Source organism: Diabrotica undecimpunctata, chromosome 1 (assembly GCF_040954645.1).
Source record: "Diabrotica undecimpunctata isolate CICGRU chromosome 1, icDiaUnde3, whole genome shotgun sequence".
Taxonomy (NCBI): Eukaryota; Metazoa; Arthropoda; class Insecta; order Coleoptera; family Chrysomelidae; genus Diabrotica; species Diabrotica undecimpunctata.
Genome location: NC_092803.1, coordinates 71,894,354 through 71,916,351, shown reverse-complemented (window position 1 = coordinate 71,916,351; position 21,998 = coordinate 71,894,354).

Here is a 21,998-nt window from a genome sequence, read left to right as displayed (position 1 = left end):
CTTCTGATTTAATAAAAAATTCAAATTATTTAAGCTAATAATTCTTAATAATAGCTTCGCATTCTTTTTTTTTTTCTCCATCGTATTGAATATATTCCGATCTGTTAATACCAATTAATTGCTTTTATTTTCTGCCTTCTGACTTATTCAATGGAACTCAACTTAAACTCAAATGAAGCTTCATGGGATACACTGCTTGACAAAATGACCAACGTTGAAATGCCACAATTTAACATTGGAGATCCTACAAAGGCTCGAGGAAAAGCAAGGACGAGATGGGTAGATGAGATCAAAAAAATAGCCGAAACAAATTCTAAGTATGTTGCTTAGGTTAGAGATCGATGTAAGGATTTGAGAGAGGCCTATGTCCAAAAATAAACAATAAAAGGCTAAGAAGAAGAATTATTAAATAAAATTAAATTATTTCAGCTAATAGTACTAATAACAGATTCCTATTAATTTTCTTCTCATATTTAATATATTCCTATCCGTTGACATGTTTATGCTTCTTCAATTAAAGCTAGCTTTGGTAATTATTTCCTATCATTCGCATTTAGCTGATATTTTAAGTATGGTGAGTTAAAAATTTCGTTTGTGTGGAAAGCTTAATTAGAGAAAATCGTCGAATTTCAATCAGAGAAATTGTAGAAAATGTTGTTTAAATGCAGGATCTGTCCATACTCTCATCTATAAACTGGTTAATGACAAAGTTTGTGTGCAATGAGTTCTTCGCCTCTTGTTAGAGAACTAACACAACATGCGAGTGGATTTATCTTTGCAACGTTTCACGGAATATAGGCAAAACGGCAATCTCATTTCTTTGTACTTTTACTTATTTCAGGAAAGCTGAAAAACCGCGGCGCGTTATATTCTCTACATCCAATTGTGATTTTTTTATGAATATACTTCTAGCGTCTCTTAATACGTATGTTTTATTCCCTAAAACCAATAAAGAAAACGCGCACATTGCTAGTACATTCATATTTTTATTTTGGATACATTAATTTACATACATTAATTTCTGCAAGATTTACAGTTCTAGTTTTTTTTTTCAGAGCTCATTAAAAACCGCAGAGGCAACTTGGTTGGAAGATTTTTGCATATTACTTTGACACCATGTATAAATTGAAACAGAGTCTGGATTCAGTGAAGTTGATGAATTACCAGAAATGACAGCAAGATTATAACAGTACAGCTGTCAACTGTAATACGCCATTTGGTCAGGTACTTTTGAAAGTGAAAAATTTTTTTGCATATCGAAAGGGATTATCAAGAGTTCATTTCTTTACTCCCCTATATGGTCAAAAAATGCTCGAGCCTACATTTCATAAAGGTTCTTTTTCGTTTCCCATAAATTAATCATATTAATTTTTTTTCTGTAGCTTGTTTTACTCTTTCTTCAAATTCAAGGCAGGTTGAGCAAACATCTGGAAGAGGTGACGTAAAACTGACATTAGAACGTGTATTAAAAATGTTTCTTAATTATGATTATGTTACCTTTAAAAAATTTCCGTCTGTACTTTGGTCATACATAGCGTACATTTTGCTGATGTTAAAATCAAAAACTAAAGTACATTCTCTTGCTTTTATCTACACCATAATGAGACTCAATTCCTTTAATTTTTTTAGTAAATTTAATAACAGATGATTTTTCTGCAAACACTGCCTCTTTCCTATTGCCACCACGAGTTTCGCGGGTCATCAGAAAACCATCCTTCCATCCTGTGATCCCTAAAATTGCAAAAAGGCATTTCTTTAAACCTTTATTTGAACTTGGCCCTTATTTAATACAAAATAATAGTAGATCTTCTAGTTTTGTAAGGCCCACCTTTCTTATTTCGCGTTCTGGCTGGGTCAGATTTCTTGAAATATTTGAGAAGAAAACTATCTTACTTTGTCTTATCCTTGAAATTGTAAAAAGGTTAGTGGAATTACGAAACATCTCTTATTGTAATTGACAACTTTTTATTTTTACTTCTATGCTTACAAGTCGAATAAGTTCGTAATAATTTCGCATAGTACCAGAAGCAAACAGAAAACCACATGTTTATTTTTTGCAGGAATAAAAATTAAAATTTATACATTTGTAATTTACAACCCAAAAACGGTGTTCGTAGATAACATAAACCATGGCAGAACGTAAACTAGTATATAGAGATGACATGCTAACTTACCTTTTAATCTTATCCTGTTCCCGATTCCAATTGTTTTTGTCGCCTAATATCTTCCTGGTTTCATTTTTAGGCTCTTCATCTGCGTTTACTTGCATTTTTCGGAAGAATAACGCAAATAATATTTAAAAAACACAAAAACTGTTAAAATTACGTCATAAACTGTTGCAAACTTAAAACGCAATGACCACTCTCAGTAGGTTTGTTCTAGTGCGCCTGGCAACTTATCGGAAATACTACCTTTCGATTGGCTGTAACGGAGTAGTCCGATTCTGCTACAAAATTAAGTTGAAGCTGTCCGTTTCTGAAACTGATGCTCGTTTTAAAGTGCAATTTTTTTGCATGTTCTAACCGCTTTTAAAGCTAAAGCAATTTTAATTTAAAGTTGTCCGGCTCTGTACCAAGCTTTATGTCTTTTTTTTTGAACCATGAAGTAAGCTGTTTCATGATGCAATGGAAAAACGCAAATTCTCTGCCACCAAAGAAGTTTAAAGTATACTCTTCTGCAGGTCATGTTAACATTTTTTTTCGGCCATAAAGTACCCTTGTTCGCAGAGTTTACTGGACTCTCTTTTACTAATATAGTAAATATTAATACAAAACTGAACTTTAAACAAGCTTTATTAAGCAATAAGACAAAACCATTAAGGGAAGCTTAACATGATGTTATTTTTCTGCACAAAATGCGCAAAGTAATGAAAGAAAATCGACAAAAAGAAATTAAAAATATTAAAGGATCCACCCTAAAGTTCCAAATTACATGAATTACTGAAACCTGCTTTAAACGGTAATCATTTACAGACAAACAAAGAAGTACAAAATTTTGTAAGGCAATCGCCACAAGAATTCTTTAAGCAGACTAGACATCGGTTGGTGAAATAATGGGATATTTACTTTAATGGTGGTGATTTGTAGGGTAATTATTTGTCGATATATTTTCCAGTAATTTTTTTTTGTACTAAAAATATGTTTTAATTGAACAAGCTTCGTAGCCATTTTTTTAGTTAAAAAGCCTCGTTAGATAAAAAAGGCGATCAGCTATAGTGTGACAACTACAGAGATATAACCCTGTTAACAACTGCTTACAAATACTAGCAAATATTCTCTACGAAAGGCTTCAAGTTTACACAGTTGGCATAGTTGAAAAATACCATGCCGGATTCACTCCAGAACAATAAACAATTGAGCAAATTTGTTTAATAACAGATCGTCGAGAAAACATTAGAACTTAACATTGAAATCCATCATCTATTCGTCGACTTCAAGTCTGCATACGATAATGTCAAGAGAACAGTACTATACCAATCAATGCGTGAGTTTGGTATACCAGAAAAATATCCGATTAACGAGAATGACAACGTCTAACTTAAAACGAAGACAAAACCAGGCACATGTTGGTTACTAAGAATCCTATAGCAAATGAGAAATGGGAAACAGCATTTGGAAGTCATATCGTTAAAACAATTTTACAGCTTAACATACCTTGGCTCGCTAATGACTTCTACCTATAAAACAAGCAAAGAAATTAAAAGACGAATAAACGTTACAAATAGGGCGTACTATGGACTCCAAAAACAATTTCACTTTGGAAATTTCACAATTTCACAATTTCAAGGAAAAATTGAAATTATTATATACAAAACACGGCTGAGCCGGTCCTCGAATACGGGGCGGAAACATAGACGCAGAAGAATAAAAGTCTTCTGGGAATATTCGATTGTAAGATACCTCGCAAAATATTTGGAGCTATAAACGATCACGGGCAGTGGCGCAAAAGATTAAATTTTTAATTATATTAACTCTTTAATGGACCAGATATCATAGCGTTCATTAAAAAACACAGCGTCTTAGATGGGCCGGACACATAATACGAATGTCTGACACAATGATTGCTAAAAAGCTAACGACAGGAACACCTATAGAAAGAAAAAGCAGAGGCTGACCACGAAATTAGGTGGTTAGATGGAGTTGAGACCAACTTAGGGATACTAGAGATCAGTAGATGACAACACGTTGCTAGAAACCGAACATAATGGCGACTAATCTTAGAGCAAGCTAGTATCCACAGAGAATTATCGAGCCAAATATGATGATAGTGAACCGAACAGGCACCAATAGAAAAAAGAAATGGGATACCTAGATTCCGATTCGTGCATCAAGACGTTAATATTCTGAATATAACCAACTGGCAAAAACAAAGGATTAAGGAGGTCGCAATGGAGGAACTTTTTAGAGAAGGTCAAAAACTTTAATAAGGGTTTTTAAAGCCAATGATGATGATAAATACATTATTTGAATATTTTTTTTGAACTACAACTAGACAATTGTAATTTTTGGACAGAAAGCTCTAAGTGGTTAATTTTGATTATGAATATTTGCACATTTACAAAATAATCTTACAAAATGAATGCCCCACCGTCTTTTTTACCGGTTACATCATTGAATTAGATCCAACTCTTTAAATAATTACCATAAAAATCTTTAGAAACTGAGGTTTTAGTTTAGAAATTCTCTAATTTAAGTCTACTGAGTCCGTAGATATGCAGGACGTGAATAGAAGCGCTTTGATTTGGGTACTGCATATTACAAGATTGCGTAAAGTGAATTCATATTTATAATATTGTCGTGTTGGGTTAAATCATCTGTATTCATCTTGTATTCATCTGTTAACTTCATTTTCTATTATAGTATTTTTATTTTAAAAATAGTTGGCGTCCAAATTTTCATTCAACTCTCCAATCAACTTTCTATTTACTAAATATTGTCTTATTTAAACATCCTATTTAATCTTTATTTTTTATTTTCAATCTTCATTTTGTTTTTTTAGTTATAATTTCGGTATTTGACTCCAGCCATTGGCATCCAACGTTTCTGGTGGGTCGTTCAGTAGTTACAAATCCTTATATTATTCATTTTATAAAAAAAAACTTTTGAAAACTTCTATATTTTTTTTGTCAATACTGCTACAAAAAAATTATGTGCAATTTTTTAGATCTAACAAATATAAGTTGATATTTTAACATAACATGTAATTTGAAAGTACTTTGTATAAAATCTGCATAAAGCAGTCCGCAGAAAACATAAACACTATAAACTAACTTTTCCATATTGATCATCGTGACCTGTAAAGACGCAGGATTATATCCATCCCGTCTCTGGTATCCCGTTCGTATCCTGTTCTATTCTGTTCTGGTGTGGTCCAATCACCCCAGCGTTTGTATACGAGTCGTCTGCTCGATTCTGGTGTGGCTGTGCTCTACAGAGAACATCGACGTCAACATCGACGTCGGACGAGTTTTGAATTATAATGGTTATTGCCCCTTCTATCCGTTTCAGGGACGGCTCAAACGGAATAATTCAGCAGGAGGTATGCCTGGAATGCGCTGCAGGATGTAAAACAGTTTTCGATTGCCTTTAAAATATACAACGATGGTGTATAATTCCTTTTGATATATCCAACAAATAAGGTGCAGCAGGTATTAGGAATTTTTGGCATCAATCGTCCGAAAGTGATAAAACTCGGACAAATAGACGCTTATTTAACTAATACGAAAAAGAGCAGGAAACAGGTAGATGCAAAAATATATATATATAGTTATCAGTTTTTTCTTTGTGGTTAAATGAAATTATGGAAAATGGAATCTCACTTATTAGAAAAAATAAATTATAATTTTTAGAAAATTTACTATTTGCATGGATCCTGATAAAAAATATTTAAGGGGATTTAAAGAAAATACTGAAAACGGGATGTGGCAGTGGCTCTTTGGGAGTGACCGATGAGGGGAAGCATAGATTTCTTATCGTGGTCTATGCACGGAGACCAAGCTCCATATATATATATATATATATATATATATATAAACTCCTGTTCAGAGTTGGTTATCAATATATGTACCTGGAATGTGAAGAAAATTTTATGTTTTACAAGTGTATGCCCTTACGAGCAAAAAACCAGAGAAAAAGGTAGAGCAATTGTATTGAATTAATTGGTAGTTTTGGTCTAGGGAACACAAATGAAAGGGCAGAAATATTAAAACTATTTTTAGAGAAAGAAGAATTTGCAATACTAAACACGTTTTTTAAACTACCGCCAAGACGTTTGTATACTTACGTCTCTCCGCAAGATCAACCAGGAAACATAATAAGGAATCAAATTATTTATATAATCGCGAACAAGAGATTCCGTAATGGATGCCAATCAGTTAAAAGTTACCTCGGTCCTGATGTATCATCATATTCCTATTATTGGTAAATTAAAGTTTAGATTTAAAAAGGTTACAAAAAAGAATAGCAACAAAAAATGTGATTTGAGAAGACTAAAAGATATGAAAACAAAAGAGACAGTCGCACGGATTCTTGCAGAAAATTTAAGTAATATGGAGCAAACATATAATCCAAAAGAATCACTCCAGAATATATATAAAACCTTTAATAATATCAGATAAGAACATCTAATAGAAAATATAGATAAGAGAAAAAGTTGCATGAATGAGAATATAATGCAACTCATGGAAGAAAAAAGAAAATAAAAGAATAATAAGAGAATGTACAAAAATATTCAGAGGCGAATAAGAACCGAATGACAAAAGGTCAAAGAAAATTGGTTAAAAACACAGTGTAAAGCGATAGAGTTATTGGAACAAAAATACGTTACATTTAATATGCAGAGAAAGGTAAAACAAGCAGCCAGTCTTCAAAAATCCAACACAGCTAACAATCTGCAAGATCAATAATAATCACAGATAAAAATAAAGTAAATGAAATTGGGGGTGAAAGAAAATGACATATGGCGCAGAAGATATACATAATTATGAACTATACACAGAATACAATGAATCCGAGGTCATAACATTCATAAAGATCGGACGTCTGCGCTGGATGGGCCATGTTGAACGGATGTTGGAGACTGGAACACCAAAACATATAATGAGGCAAACACCAGTAGGGAGAAGGTCCAAAAGGAAGACCCAAACTTAGATACATGAAACAAGTGGAACAAGATCTTAAAACATTTAAGATTACCAACTGGAAAAACAAAGCAAGGAACAGAACAGAATGGCGGAAAATCCTAGAACAAGCCAGGACCCAGAAAGGGTTGTCCAGCTACTGATGATGATGATGATGATGATGATGATGATGATGATGAAAAATCAAGAAATATGAATTTCGTGCATATTTCGTGTATCGTTTTCGTGGTCTTTGTACTGATCGTCTACCTATTGAAGAACCGGTTCTTGTCGTCTTACTCTATTTGTTCTCATTTGGTTTATATGATCAATTCGATTCGATTCTACTCTTCTATTTCTTACCCAGTTTTTGATGTTCTCCACCTTGCATCTACGTCGTATATCTGTACTTCTAGCTTTTTTTTTTCCATCGAGCAAAAAGACAAAAGAGGGACTACCTTGTAAAGGTAGTGGGGGCAAAAATAATGTTAGACAGGAAGTGCCATCTTGAGAGGCCACATTAAACAAGGAAAGAGAGACTCTTTCCTTGTTTGAGAAATTAAATTTAGTTGGGTTATGTTATTGCTGATGTTATTGTCTGTCCCAACTGTCACATGAAAGATTATTTGTATTTTCTATTGAAGTTTTTTAACAATTGTTTCACATTTTAGACTATTATTGTTATTATTTAATTAAAACTTTATTATGTTGTAGTGTTAAAAAAGTATATTATGTATTAATATTATGTAATATTAATATTATGTAATATAATAAATAAATAGATAAATTAGAACCCCTACACCACTGTATGACTATTGTGAAGTGTCATGAAATTTAAATTTGGCGCATTCGCATTTCCGGATATGTCCGCCATCAGAGGCCACTTTTTTGGTCTCCTTTTCATAACGATTAGATTCCCTCTTTTGTCTTTTTGCTCGATGCTTTTTTCTAACATCCTTTTTGTTCTTTCTGTGTCAGATCGTATTTCTGCCACGTATGTCATTATTTATCTGATGACTGTTTTGTAAATTCTGCCTTTCTTTTTTTTCTCGATATTTTTATTTCTTTATATTGTTTCATTTAGGCAGCCTCCATCACTTGTTCTATTATCTGACCTTGCAGCTCCAATTTACATCTTAGTATATTTGCTGTTGTAACCATGTATTTTTTCCTTTTGGTAAATTAACATGTTAAATTTTCTGGCGGTTATATTATATTGGTGCAGCATACTTTGTAAATCGTCTTCACTTTGAGAGAGTTGTATTGCGTGGTCTGCAAAGCAGATTATTTTAAGTTGTTTTTCTCCCATTTGATATCTTTTTTTAAATCTTACTTGTTTTTTATTATTTCAGCCATAATCAGGTTAAACAATAGAGGATTCAGGGAATCTCCCTGTCTTATCTGATTGCCAGCTCTAATAGGGTCGGTTAGTTCTTCTTGTACTTTTACATTTATTGTGTTGTCTTGGTATATATTTTCGATCGTTTTGATTATTCCTAAAAGTATCTCTCTTGCGTACAATAAGTAGACAACGTCTTTTAATTTGGCCCGGTCAAATGCCTTCTTAAGGTCCACGAAACATAGATATGCCGGTTTGTTGTATTCTATTGATTTCTCTTGCACTTGCCTCATTATAAATACAACGTCGGTCCATGATCTTCCCGATCTAAAACCTTGTTGTTCTTCTACTAGTGTTATAATTTAATTCAGTTTATTTTTTATCACTTTGGCTGTTAATTTTAGTGTTGTGTTTAATAAATTAATTCCTCTGTAATTTTCCAGGTCCGACTTGTCTCCCTTTTTGAAAAGAGGTATTAGGATGCTTGATCTCCATTCTTGAGGAATTCTGGTTTGTTCAATTATTTTTCTCTTTCTGTACTTGTTATATGTAATAAGGGAGGAGTCTATGTTTTAATTCTATGCCAAACCGTGGTCTATTGAATATTTATAGCCTTAATAATTCTTCTATTGCGAATTTCCGGATTGTTCTGCAATCTATTTAAAATATGGTTTTCCATTCCAATATGCCTCCTTTAATGGCATTTGTTCAATACTACTATTGGAAACGGTCCATGCTTTTGCGTATAATTAAACACTAACCCAAATTTTTTATTATATTCTAATCTTCGGCGAGAAAATCTTCTTGCAGCTAGCCTATTTTCATCACAAAACCCATAAATAAAGATAATATCCACATATTCTTCACTAGAAAATTGAGAAGGAATTTTTATAAATCAATAGGAACAACAAGAAAAAGAAATTCGTGAATAATTCTAATTATATGACATAAACAATGATCTGTCAAAGACATGGGTGTCTAGATTGAAACTTTGATACGAATGTTGTAGAGTTTAGAGTTTTATTTATTAAACTACTTAACAAATATAAATATTGTTTGTAGCAAGTCAAAAATAGATAGTATACAAAAAAGGAACATAAACCGTAACATAAAAACATCACAAACAAAAATGCGGATTAACAGAAAATGATTTATGGCAAAGTCACGTTAACACGTTCATGCCTTTACCAGATACATAGGTCTGGTATGAACTTTACGTTCAACCGATATTGCAATTTAGAGACCTTGATCTAGCGCCGACATCGATCAAATAGCTATTTATGAACTAAATATTATGATATAAGTATCTACGGAATCGTTGTGATGTGCTTTATATTTTTTGGTTCTGTTTTAAGTTACCAGATGCCAGCACCTGGTAACGTCCCACACAAAATTTTTTTACGCTATGGGATTTACCGGACCTCCGTATCTGGTTACTAGTTTTATAGTAAACATTATACAGGTGTGTTGTTTTGTTTTTTTTTGTTTTTATTAAAATCTATTCACTCCGTGCATGACCATGGTAGGGGTACCTTAAAACGATAACAGTGTTCGTAGCGGCGAAATATGACAAAATTGGACCTTTTGGATCTTTTTATGCATAAATTTTATCAAAGATGGGAGCAAATACGTGTTGCGTATTTAATTGTGCTAATAGCAAAAATAGTGTGTGTAGTTTTTATAGGTTTATAGGTTACATATAAATTAGAGAAAAGAAAAAGATGGATTCCTGCCATTAATATGAAAAAGTAAATATCACATAATTTCACTTTTATGCAATTGAAATAGGAAAAATTTAAATAATTTACCTTAAATGATATTTCATAAGGCTTCAAGCTAACTGCAGCCTGCCTGATGACTTTAGCTTTTATACCATAATTTTTACTTATTTTTTATATCATAATCATTGTTTTTAATTACACGCTCTTCCACATGCAAAAACTTGATTTTCCGGTACTAGATTTTTCCCATTCTTTTCCGTTTGGGGTTGAAAAGATAAAGTTGATGAATTTTTAGAAACCCAGTTTGTAATACTAAATTTATTTTGTACAAAAACTGAAAAAATATAATTAAAAAACTAATTATTAATACTTGTCAATTTCGTATCTATTTAACATATGTTTAACCTCAAATTGGGAGGTCCAAAACTGTAATATGAATGCGGTAGATGTCGCGTCAGTCACGTACGGAGCGAATAAAATGTCGTCTAGATGCAAAAAAATGGTTTAATTGGTGCCGAACAAGTACCAAAGTGCTTGAATACGAACTGAAAGTGAATCTGATAGTGATCCATTTGAAAACTTGTTTGATGTAGATCCTGAATACACTCCTAGTCGAATCCATAAATTGAACGAAGAAGTATCCAGTGATATAGAAATAAATAAATATGAATCGAAAAAAGAAATTGGTAACAATAAAAGCGAATCTTATAATTTGATTCTCATTATCTTTATTTTTAGGTGATGCTAAGGAAGATGTAGATAGATTTCCATTCAGGAAACAGATAAATTAGATTTTGATGAATATCCTACAGATTCTAAAATAAATATTCAATGTAAAAATATGAGCCCATTGGATATTTTTTGTATCTTTATCACAGATGAAATTTTGGAATTAATTGTTCAAGAAACCAATAGATATGCAGAACAACAAATTGGTGTACAAAGTATCAAACAACAATCTAACAGTAAATGGGTTCCGAAGAATAAAGAAGAAAAAACATCTTTAGTATCGTGATCTGTATGTGATTCGTAAAGGTCCCTAATATTAGAGTATAGTCATTCAGATTTATGAAAATCATAACTCCAGGAAGGAATGTAGTCATAGGTGAAAGTATGGTACCGTGGAGTGGTCATTTGAGTATACGGCAATATATAACATACAAACGCCATAAATATGGCGTTAAATTATATAAACTATATATCGTCAGGAAATATAGCTATAAAGTAATGGTTTACTGTCGAAAAAAAAAAAACAATATGATAAACAAAAGCCATTGTCAGAAAGTTGTGCTGACCTTAATGAATAGCTTGTTAGATGCTCGGCGAACTTTATATGCTGATAATTTTTATTATCTTATATTTAAGATCTAAGAGGATCTATTTAAGATCTTTAAATATAAGATATCTTATATTTAAGGAAATAGTTTAAAAGAAACTAAAGAAGAATAAAATAATTGGCATTAAAAATAAGGACAATATAAAGGTAATCCGTTGGCAAGACAAGAGACCGGTATAAATGTTATCCAGTAAACCTGAGCATACCCTAAACTTCTGCAATACGGAAAAGAAAAAGAGATCAAAAACAAGGAAGGAACCAGTGGAATATATTTTTAAACAGGAAGTTATCCAAGACTACAACAAAGCTAAAAAAGGTGTAGAATACAGTGACCAAATGGCAGCTTATGAAAAGGTCTTAAGTGGTATCGTCTTTGAACTAATTTTTGTTGCTACAATAATCAACAGCTGGATTGTCTATAATACTAACGTTTCGTGAACAGTTAGCATTACAACTTTCAAATCAAAATGATTGTATTTCTGAAACCAATTTATCAAAACGAAAACATTGTCTACAACGTCGAGAAGAAGGTCCTAGTAGAAAACGTAGTCGAAATTGTGTTGATTGTTCAAAGAAGTTGAGACAGACTATAAAAACTAAAAAAGTTGACAAGAAGGTAACAAAGTAACCACTTTTTGTGAATATTTGTAAAAATAAACCGGTTTTGTGCTTAACTCGTTTAAATGATAGACATACCTAATTATTAACTATTTAATTTATTATATATTTTTGTACACTTTAATATTACTTCAAATAAAAATTTATAATTTTATTTATTTTTAAAAGTAAAATATTCTAAATTGCCACATCAGTATCAGTATTTTTTTTATATACCGAAAATGTTTTACTGGACATCGAAATCTGGTGCTGTGGCTGCCAAAAATGGATGATAATGTTTACTATGAGATGGCAGTGTTAGATTCACGGTAATTTCAAATACAAAGCCACAGAAACCGTTTATTTATAGATATATTTACCAGTCCCATAGGTCTGGTATCGTCCGAGCAGTAGACAGTGTTACCAGATACGGGGATCTGGTAACGTCAGTAAATGTTCCTGACAAATTTAATGCCGTCGTGAACGTGTTTAGGAGTTTAGTGGATGTTCTGCAATGAGTCATATAATCTTCTGAGCAGTAAAAGCAATATTTCAAAGTATATATTTTTTTTATAAATGTCTCTAAACTATTAAGGTAAAGTGCCCAAATATCGTCCCTCTAAACAAAATATTAAATTCTAAAATTGGATTTAGAATTAAAATAATGGAAAAAACTGATTTAAGTAACTTAACTATATGTCTAAGAGTTTTGCTAATACGATTCTACTAAATAAAATTTCCTGATGTAAAAATAAATAAATAACAAAATAAAGCAAATTTCGGTTCTTTAAAAATGGTATCCCAATTCCGTCCCCCACCCATTCCTTTTTTGTAAAACACGATTTAAACAGTACTAATATCTGTTATAATAAATTTATTGAGATAGGAACATGTTTATACATTTTGCTACATAAGGTCTATCTATTTACACCTAACAATAATCGCAAAGATATTCAACAACATATACAAATCTGGAGAAATACCAACAGAATGGCTAAAATCTGAGTTTATTGCACTTCCAAAAAAACCAGGAGCCAAAAAATGCGAAGATTACCGTACTATAAGCCTCATGAGCCATCTCCTAAAATTGTTCCTAAAGATAATTCATAAGAGAATCTACAAGCTGTGTAAAAGTCAAATTTCCCCCAACCAGTTTGGGATCACAAATGCTGTTGGTACTAGAGAGGCTTTGTTCTCAGTACAAGTCTTATTCCAGAGATGCAGAGACGTCAACTGCGATGTAAACGCATGTCTGGTTGATTACGAGAAAGCGTTTGATCGAGTACAGCACGCCAAGATGATGCAAATACTAAAAGAAACAGGAATCAACAACCAAGATCTAAAAATAATTAGAAGTCTCTACTGGAACCAGACAGCAAATCTCAGAGTTGAAGGTGAACACACTGACTATATGAAAATCATGCGTGGAGTGAGGCAAGGCTGTATTTCGTCTCCTCTAATCTTCAATCTGTACTCGAATACAATATTTATCGAAGCTTTGCACGAAACTGAAAAAGGTATTCTACTAAATGGTTACCGGCTAAACAACATCAGATATGCAGATGACACCATAGTATTTACGGACAACTTAGAAGACCTACAAATTTTTATGAACAAAATCACGAATTACAGTCAACAATATGGACTCAATATAAACGTTAAGAAGACAAAGCTTATGATAATTACCAAGAAAAAAATAACAGAAGGTCAACTCTACGTCAACCAATCCCTTGTAGAAAGCGTGACGCACTACAACTACCTCGGCACCATAATAAATGAAGAATGTACCAACAACCAGGAGATTAGTGCACGCATCGGAAAAGCTAGATCCACCTTCAACCAGAGGGGGCCTTCTTCAAGAGTAACAACCACTCTCTTGATACAAAAGTAAGAATGCTGCGAAGCTACGACTTCTCTGTCCTTTTTAATGGTGTTGAATCGTGGACCTTGAACGAAGATATGTGCAGAAAACTGGAAGCATTTGAGATGTGGCTATATCGGAGAATGCTTAAGATCCCGTAGACTGACCGAGTCACAAATGAGGAGGTCCTCAGAAGAATGAATAGGAACCAAGAGGTACTGACCACCATCAAATCTCGAAAGTTACAGTTCTTCGGACATATTATGAGAAATGAATCCAGATATGCTCTTCTTCAAGCCATCCTGCAAGGAAAAATATTTGGAAAACAAAATCACAAACAAAATTTTTGACCTTGGTTGAAGTTGAACACATCTCATGACACCTCTGACGCATTCCGAAAATCTTATCCATTTTTCTCCTCGCTTGTCTTGTGAAAAACGTTTTCCACAAATGGCACATGGTGCATCTACATCACCAGAACTATCCTCATCATCGGTTGATACCAGTGGAACTTCTGTTTCGTCCTCAGAGCTCAGAGTCACTTGAATTTAAATCCCACTTCGTTGTTTTCTTCTTGGGCCGTTTGTTCAATGATGTGCCAGGATTTTTTTTATCTTCCATGATGAGACGTTTCTTAGCCTTTGACTGCCTCTTCTCTTCTGCCATTTGTTTCTTTTGTAAAGAGATTTTGAGAGAAGTTTTGTGAGGCGATCCAGTTACCAAGAATGAAGTACAGGCTCTAGAAGATGTGGAAGGTTCGATAACTGGAACATTCTGGATGTCTCGTGGACTGACCACTTGAGGTGGGGCTGGAACATTCTGGACGTCTCGTGGACTGACCGCCTGAGGTGGGACTAGAACATTCTGGTTGTCACTATCCCGTCCATTGGCGGGCACCTCTTGCTGTTCAAGTTGTCTATCAATAAAATCATGCTCCCAAAAGACATCAGAATTAAATAGATGGATCCCAGTCTTCCTAAACCCATTACCGGCCGTTTCAAGAGTAGCTGCATGAAGATACGTCTCACAAAAGAGACTGGATATTTGCAGTTTCCTAAAACTCTTGGGTTACTAGCCAACCATTTTTCTATAGCTTTTGCGTATCTAGTTTATAAAGGAAACATAAACGATGCATCCAAAGGCTGTAGCTTGCCTGTTGAGTGTGGAGGAAGGAGGAGCTCTGTCAATCAATTCTTCCTTCTGCCACATTTTAAGCGGAAATATTAACAAGGGTGGAATATACTGGCCTGCCGCTGACATACAGGTTATGACTGTGGTTGTGGATCCACGTTCAGCAGATAAAAGTTTATGCACTTGCTTTTTCCCCTTAAAGGTTACTACTCTAGTAGCTTTGTGCTTGACTACAGATATCCCTGTTTCGTCTACATTACATATTTTTGAGGGGTCAAAGTTTATTTTCTCGAGTTCAGGCTTTAGGATAGAGAAATACTTGTCAACATTTTCTTTTGTGAATGCTTTAGCTGTAGCCATTGACAAGTTCTGTGGTCGTCTGAGGGAAAGTTCTGGATGGCGTTTGAAAAACAGTCTAGTCCTTCAAAATCAATCTAACTACATTTATGTGTTTTACCCACATATATAGTAGCTTTAAACATGTAAATCCAGATAGCAATGATGATGGAATAGTTATTCCGAAAACAATGTATTGTAGAACGATAAGGTTTATATATAACTTTTCTGTAGGAATATTTTTAAATAAATTTTTTGTTATTTTAAGTTAAGTTTATCTTAAGTTTCTTAAATTTCGATTTAACTTTATTAAATTTGTATTACTGAAGTATTAAAAGGTGTTTTAAAAACTATAAAAAATTTACGCACCGAAATTTACAAAATACACACTGAATTGGTTTATAGCTACACAGGGAAGATCAATGTAGTTAACAATTATTTAGTATTTTAAAAATGAGTATTGGTTCCATAACTTTAAGGTAACAGTATCTGGTGCTTAATCATAGATCTCTTAAAAATTTTAACATAATTTCAAAATTAACGCAATTTAATTATCTGCGCAAAAAATTAAAATGCACCTTTTTTGTCCAAATATATCAAGGAATTTAAAAATTTCAACAAGTTATTTCAAGATCACAATTACTTTATATTTTCTTGTTAATCTCGACCTGGATTTTTCTTATGATTAGTACGTGGTTGTGTAAGTTCTAAATAAAACATGTGTAAATATTATCGAAAAAATATACAGGACGATTCTTCTTCTTCATAGCTATGTCTCGTTCATTTTTGAACATAGGCCTCTCCCGACTTCTTTCATCGATCTATATCCTGAGTAATATACTTTCAATTTGTTCTGGCTATTTTTTTGATGTTCACTTATCTCGTCTGTTTTCTTCCTCTTGCTCGTCTACCTTTGTAAGGTTTCCATTGTTGTATTGTGGTGTTGAAACGTTGGTCTTTTTGTCTAGCAGTGTGACCTGTGAAGTTCCATTTGAGTTTGTCAATTTTTGTTGTGGTATCCTCAACTTTTGTTTTTACCCAGTCATTATTTTTTTTATCTGATAGTCGTATACCTAACATTGCTCTTTTCATTTCCCTTTCTGTTGTGCCTAGTTTATTCATATTTGCCTTGGTTGGAGTCCAGGTTTGACATAAATATGTCATGATAGAAAGGATGAATTGGTTGAACACTTTGCCCCTCAAGTATAAGGGTATTTTGCGGTTTATTAGTATCCAACTGAGTTTATAAAATCATGCCCATGCCAGTCTTGCTCTTCTATTGATTTCCGCACTTTGGTTTTCTTTGTCAAGTTTCAGAATTTTCCTAGGTAGATATATTTCTGAACTTGTTTTATCTAACTGCCATTTATAGTTATACGTCTGGGATCGTCTGTATTGGTCATTGTTTTTGTTTTTGTCATATTTATTTTAAGACATATTCGGAGCTGTCTGCGAGTTCCTTCATCATAATTTGTAATTCTTCGAACGTGCTTGCTATAATGACGATGTCATCAGCGAATCTGAGGTGATTTAACTTGTTGCAATTAACGTTGATGCCATATGTTGACCAATTTGTAGTTTTAAAGACGTGTTCTAGGACTAGATTAAAAAAATTGGAGATATTATGTCGCCTTGTCTAACTCCTCTCTTAATGGGGATAGGATTTATATTTTTGTTTAGTTGTACTATCATACAACATCATATCATCGTTGGACTATATGTCGTATCTATTCTACAATTATTAATAGCTTGTTATATAGCCCACATTTTGATAATATCGAATGCCTTTTAGTAGTCTATGGAAGCAAGAAATACGGGTAGTTGAAACTCATTTGCCTTCTCCATCATTGTTCTCATTGGCATATCCTTTAGAAAAGCCAGCCTGTTTAACCAAATGGTAATTATCCATTTTGTAAGTCAACCGATTATTAATAATTTTCATAAACAGTTTGTATTCTTGGCTAAGCAACGATATAGGTCTATAATTCTTATAATTCTACATCTACTATGTTAGAATAGGGATTGTAACTATCTTGCTTGTTAGCTATTTTATTTCTATTTCGAATCCCTCTATATTTTATAGTACTTCTGATCTCACGTTTTTTATTTATTTACTTTTTTTTGACATTTTCTTTTGTTGGTTCATTTAGCTGGTTTCGCCAGCTCTACAAGGTTTTAGGGAAGACTTCGACTATCTTTGTTATTTTATATTTGTTCCTTATTATTGGTGTCTTTAATTTTGATGATTGTTTGGAGACCCAGTGTTTGCCTTAGACATTTTAGGCTTCTATTGGTTGTTTTCAAGGCGATTCTAAAATTATAGATTCAAAAAGAAATAAGCAAAATCGATACCACAACATAATACCGATAAGCAACATCCTGTAAATCGGTTAGATAACCGTTAGAGCCACTAAATATTGTACATATTATCTAGAACTGTCTCGGTAACATCTCAGTAACATAACATATATTCCTTATTAAAGTATTTCCGTACCGAAACACCCTGTATTGGTATGTAAAATTCCATTTTCTTAAGTTATATTTATCCGATTACTTCTTATATTAAATTAAAAAATGTTTTCTAACAAAAAATATATTAAGAAGAAGATCTAGTAGATATACCGTCACCCACCGAGGAACCGATCATGACTTTCGGCGGGAAAATGATGATGAAGTGAAAGATACGCGTTGGATAGAAAAAAAAATAATATAAAAACAGAAAGGACCAATTAAAAAGTACAAAGACAGCTTCAAATAATAAATTATAAGGACCAAATTTATCCTTACTCGAAAATACAAGATGCTCAGTGTACTTTATCTCTTTTCCAGAAGATTTGTATGAAAGATAACAAGCAATCGCTTAAATTATAATAAATTTTGTATTAAAATGGCAACAAAAAAAAAACAAGCAATCGTTTAAATTATAACAAATTTTGTATTAAAAATTAATACCCCTTTTCTAATTTAATGTTTATGCTAAGCAACACCAGTGTATATCGCCTCTAAAACAACGATACACTGTAAACACTCATAAAGAGCACCAATTTCTCCTGTCCCTCTTTAAATTTTAATTTGTTTCTATTTCACTTGAACACTCTCTCATTTACAACGTTTCCTTTCTCGATGCTGATTAGCATGTGATGCCACGTACACGGTTACGACAGCTACTGTAATCGCAGAACGGCGAAAGAATATAAAGGAGCCTTACCTACCTTTCTTATCTCGAACATCCCCAGACAGGAAATCCTGAAGGACTTCTGGTGCGAAGTTTAACAAAGGAGTTAAAAACGTTGGAGGAATGGCAGAAATGGAGGTAAAACTTTTTATTGGCGATGAGAATTTTAAATGTTTGATATTAAACTGAAAATTTGCGAAAGTTAATTCAAAGTAATATCCAACTATCGTTTGCCCATTCCCAATGTCGGCAATATAAAAATAGATAAATGCGATCATACAATTTCCAATGTCGGTATTATAAAAATAGATAAATTCAATTATACTTTAAATATTATTTAGATATTTAGTGGTGGCACACAACTGGTCGGAAACAAAAACTGATATTTTTTTGTTGATGGCTTAAGATCCTCACAAGGTTACTAGAATAACTGCAACTGAAAATGAAATCATTTAAACAACTGTATTAAAGAAAAGGATGCATATAAAGCACAATTAAATGAATCGTAAAAAAGTTACCCGATCGTAAAAAAGTGACACAATGTTAAATAGATTTAACACTTATCATAATTTTTTAAGCAAATCCTTTTTTCTTATAAGGCTACGTTCCATTTAAATGGCACGGTCAATAAACAAAACTGCAGGTACTGGTCAGATAAAAATCCGTATTCGATACCACATGGATTAATTGTGCTGAATTTGATATTTCGGTCATTTCACAAATGTTTTTAACCAAGAAACCTGTTTTCTTCCTACACCTCTACTGCCTTCTATTTTACTATACATTTTCCGATGTTTAACAGTCTTTAGCAAGACACTATCTTTCTTGACTCTCCTTAGTACTTCCTCATTAGTCTTGCTGTCCAAGTTATCTTTAACATCCGTCTATGAATCCACATTTCCAATGTTTCAATTCTGTTCATACTTGATACTTTTAGTGTCCACACTTCTCCATACAAAAGTACAGACCAAATAGAGCACTTAAGCATTCTTTGTCTGAGTTCTAAACTGAGATGATAATTGCAAAGAAATGTCTTTATTTTTATAAAAGTAGTTTTGGCAATTGTCAAATGCCATTCTTTGTTGTATTTCTATGTCTGGATCTAGTTGGTCCATTATGACAGTTTCCAAATATGTAATTTTGCGAACCTTTTCAACTTGGACTCCGTTTAATTGAAGCTCTGCATCTGGATGTGGGTTACAACTAACGACAACTAAAGAGAATTTTTTTGTTTTTTATTTTAATGCCCAATATGGTCCAGTAATACCATTGTTGGACCTTATGTTTGGAATAGAACCATAACAGGTAAAGAATACTAGGGATTTTTGAATTTTAGTTAATTTCAGAATTAGCCAGACTTTTTCCTGGTGATATAAGTTCTCATATCGTGAATCGATCAATTTGGTTTCGGCAAGATGAAGCACGTCCCCATTATCTTCGAAGTGTTCTTGAGTTTCTCGACAATATATTTTCAAATCGTTGGAATGGAAGAAGTAGCAGCTATCAAATGGCCAGCAAGATTCCCAGATGTAATACCTCTGGATAATTTTTATAGAGTTATTTAAAATCAAATTGTCTGTAAATAGGCCACAGACTATCCAAGAACTGAAAGACAGAATTACAGAAGAGATAGCAATAATTTCTCCGAAGACGATTAGAGAAGTCTTAGATTCATTTTGGTCATATTTAACACCACTTTTAATTTTTTTCTTTATATGCTTTCTATTTATTCAGCAATATTAATTACAACATAAAAATATTTCTCTGGATTTCTAGATATTAATGATAAATATTGTAAAAAAAATTATAAAAAACTGTAATAAAAGATTGTAAAATATAACACGTTTTCTTCAACATTGTTTTTCAAAACATTACCGCATTATTTTTTTTTTTTTTTTTTTTTTTTTTTTTTTTTATGGCTTCGGCAGTTTGCCATACAGCCAGTTACATGATCTTTTAATCTCATTAGGTACAGTAAAAAGTTTTTGAGTTATTTGCAATCGAATAGACTAAAATAGATAAATTTACAACATTTAACAAAAAGAAGAGAAAAAATATAAATAATACATACACATATATATCCATAAACATATACAATTAACATGAGTCACTCGTTTCACGTCCAGGGGACCATCAGGACATTATAATATATAACATACACAGTAAATAGGATTAAACATATAAAGGAGAGAAAACAAAGGTAAAAAGTAAAAAAAAAAATTTTTTTTTTTTTAACTAAAGAAAAATATTACATTTGGTCAAAAAATCGATTATGCAATCGTAAATTAATCTATTTTGAGTCGCTAGGGCAGATAAAACGTTAAACGGAGATTTACCGGTAATACGAACTATATTATTATATAATAAGGTGGACTCCAAATTGCACAACCAAAAATTACATGATCTAGGTCACCTTCTACTCCACATTCCAAACAGTTTTTACTCTCGATCACATGAATCCTTGCAAGATGAGCAGGAAAACAAGCATGTCCAAATTTAAGCCTAGATATGGTTGTTATATAACGCCTAGGGACATTATAAGTTCTGTGCCAATGTGCAACAGGGACAGTTGTGTGTAAAGAAGTGTATCTATTTGGGTTGGTAAAACAAAACTCAGACCATAGGTCACTCCATTTATATTTTAAAACTGCCTTGCGTGAAGCAACCAAATCAGAAATACTGGGTAGAAATTCTGTGGTATCCACTGAATAAATACTTAATTTGGCTAGTTGGTCCACATGTTCATTATGTTTAATTCCACTGTGTGCTTTGGCCCATATAAATATCACATTTTTTTTATTTTCCTTAAAGTGTTTAACTAATTTTTTAATTAATATTATGTAGGGATTGGAGTATGTGGTTGGAACAAAAGGTTGGTTAATGGCTGTGAGAACTGACATGGAATCTGAAACAATAATAACGGAGGAATCTCTGTTAGAAACAAAAAGTAGGGCTTGATATATGGCAATTGCTTCCGCACTAAATATGGAAATATTTGCTTTTAATTTGAACATTTTTTCTACCTTCTCCATGGGGATGTAAAAGGCACATCCTGTACCGTCTTCTGATTTGGAGGCATCCGTGTAGATAGTACTGTAGTAATCCCAATTGGATAAGATGCTTGTTATTATGTTGTTATTTGCTCTTCCAGTGTTAACATAATTTGGTTTAATAAATTTAACGCTATAAAAAAGAGCTTCAAAATCATTTATATCTGTGTGTGATTTTAAATTAATAGCTTCATCAGCACAAACTGTGTTTTCTCTAAGAGCTTCACATAGGGTTGGAGATTTTTTCTTAATCCAATATTTATTCTTTAAATCATAATTGTTTAAATTTGTTAATTCGGTATAAAGGAAAGTGTTCTGGTGTTTAATTTTCAGTA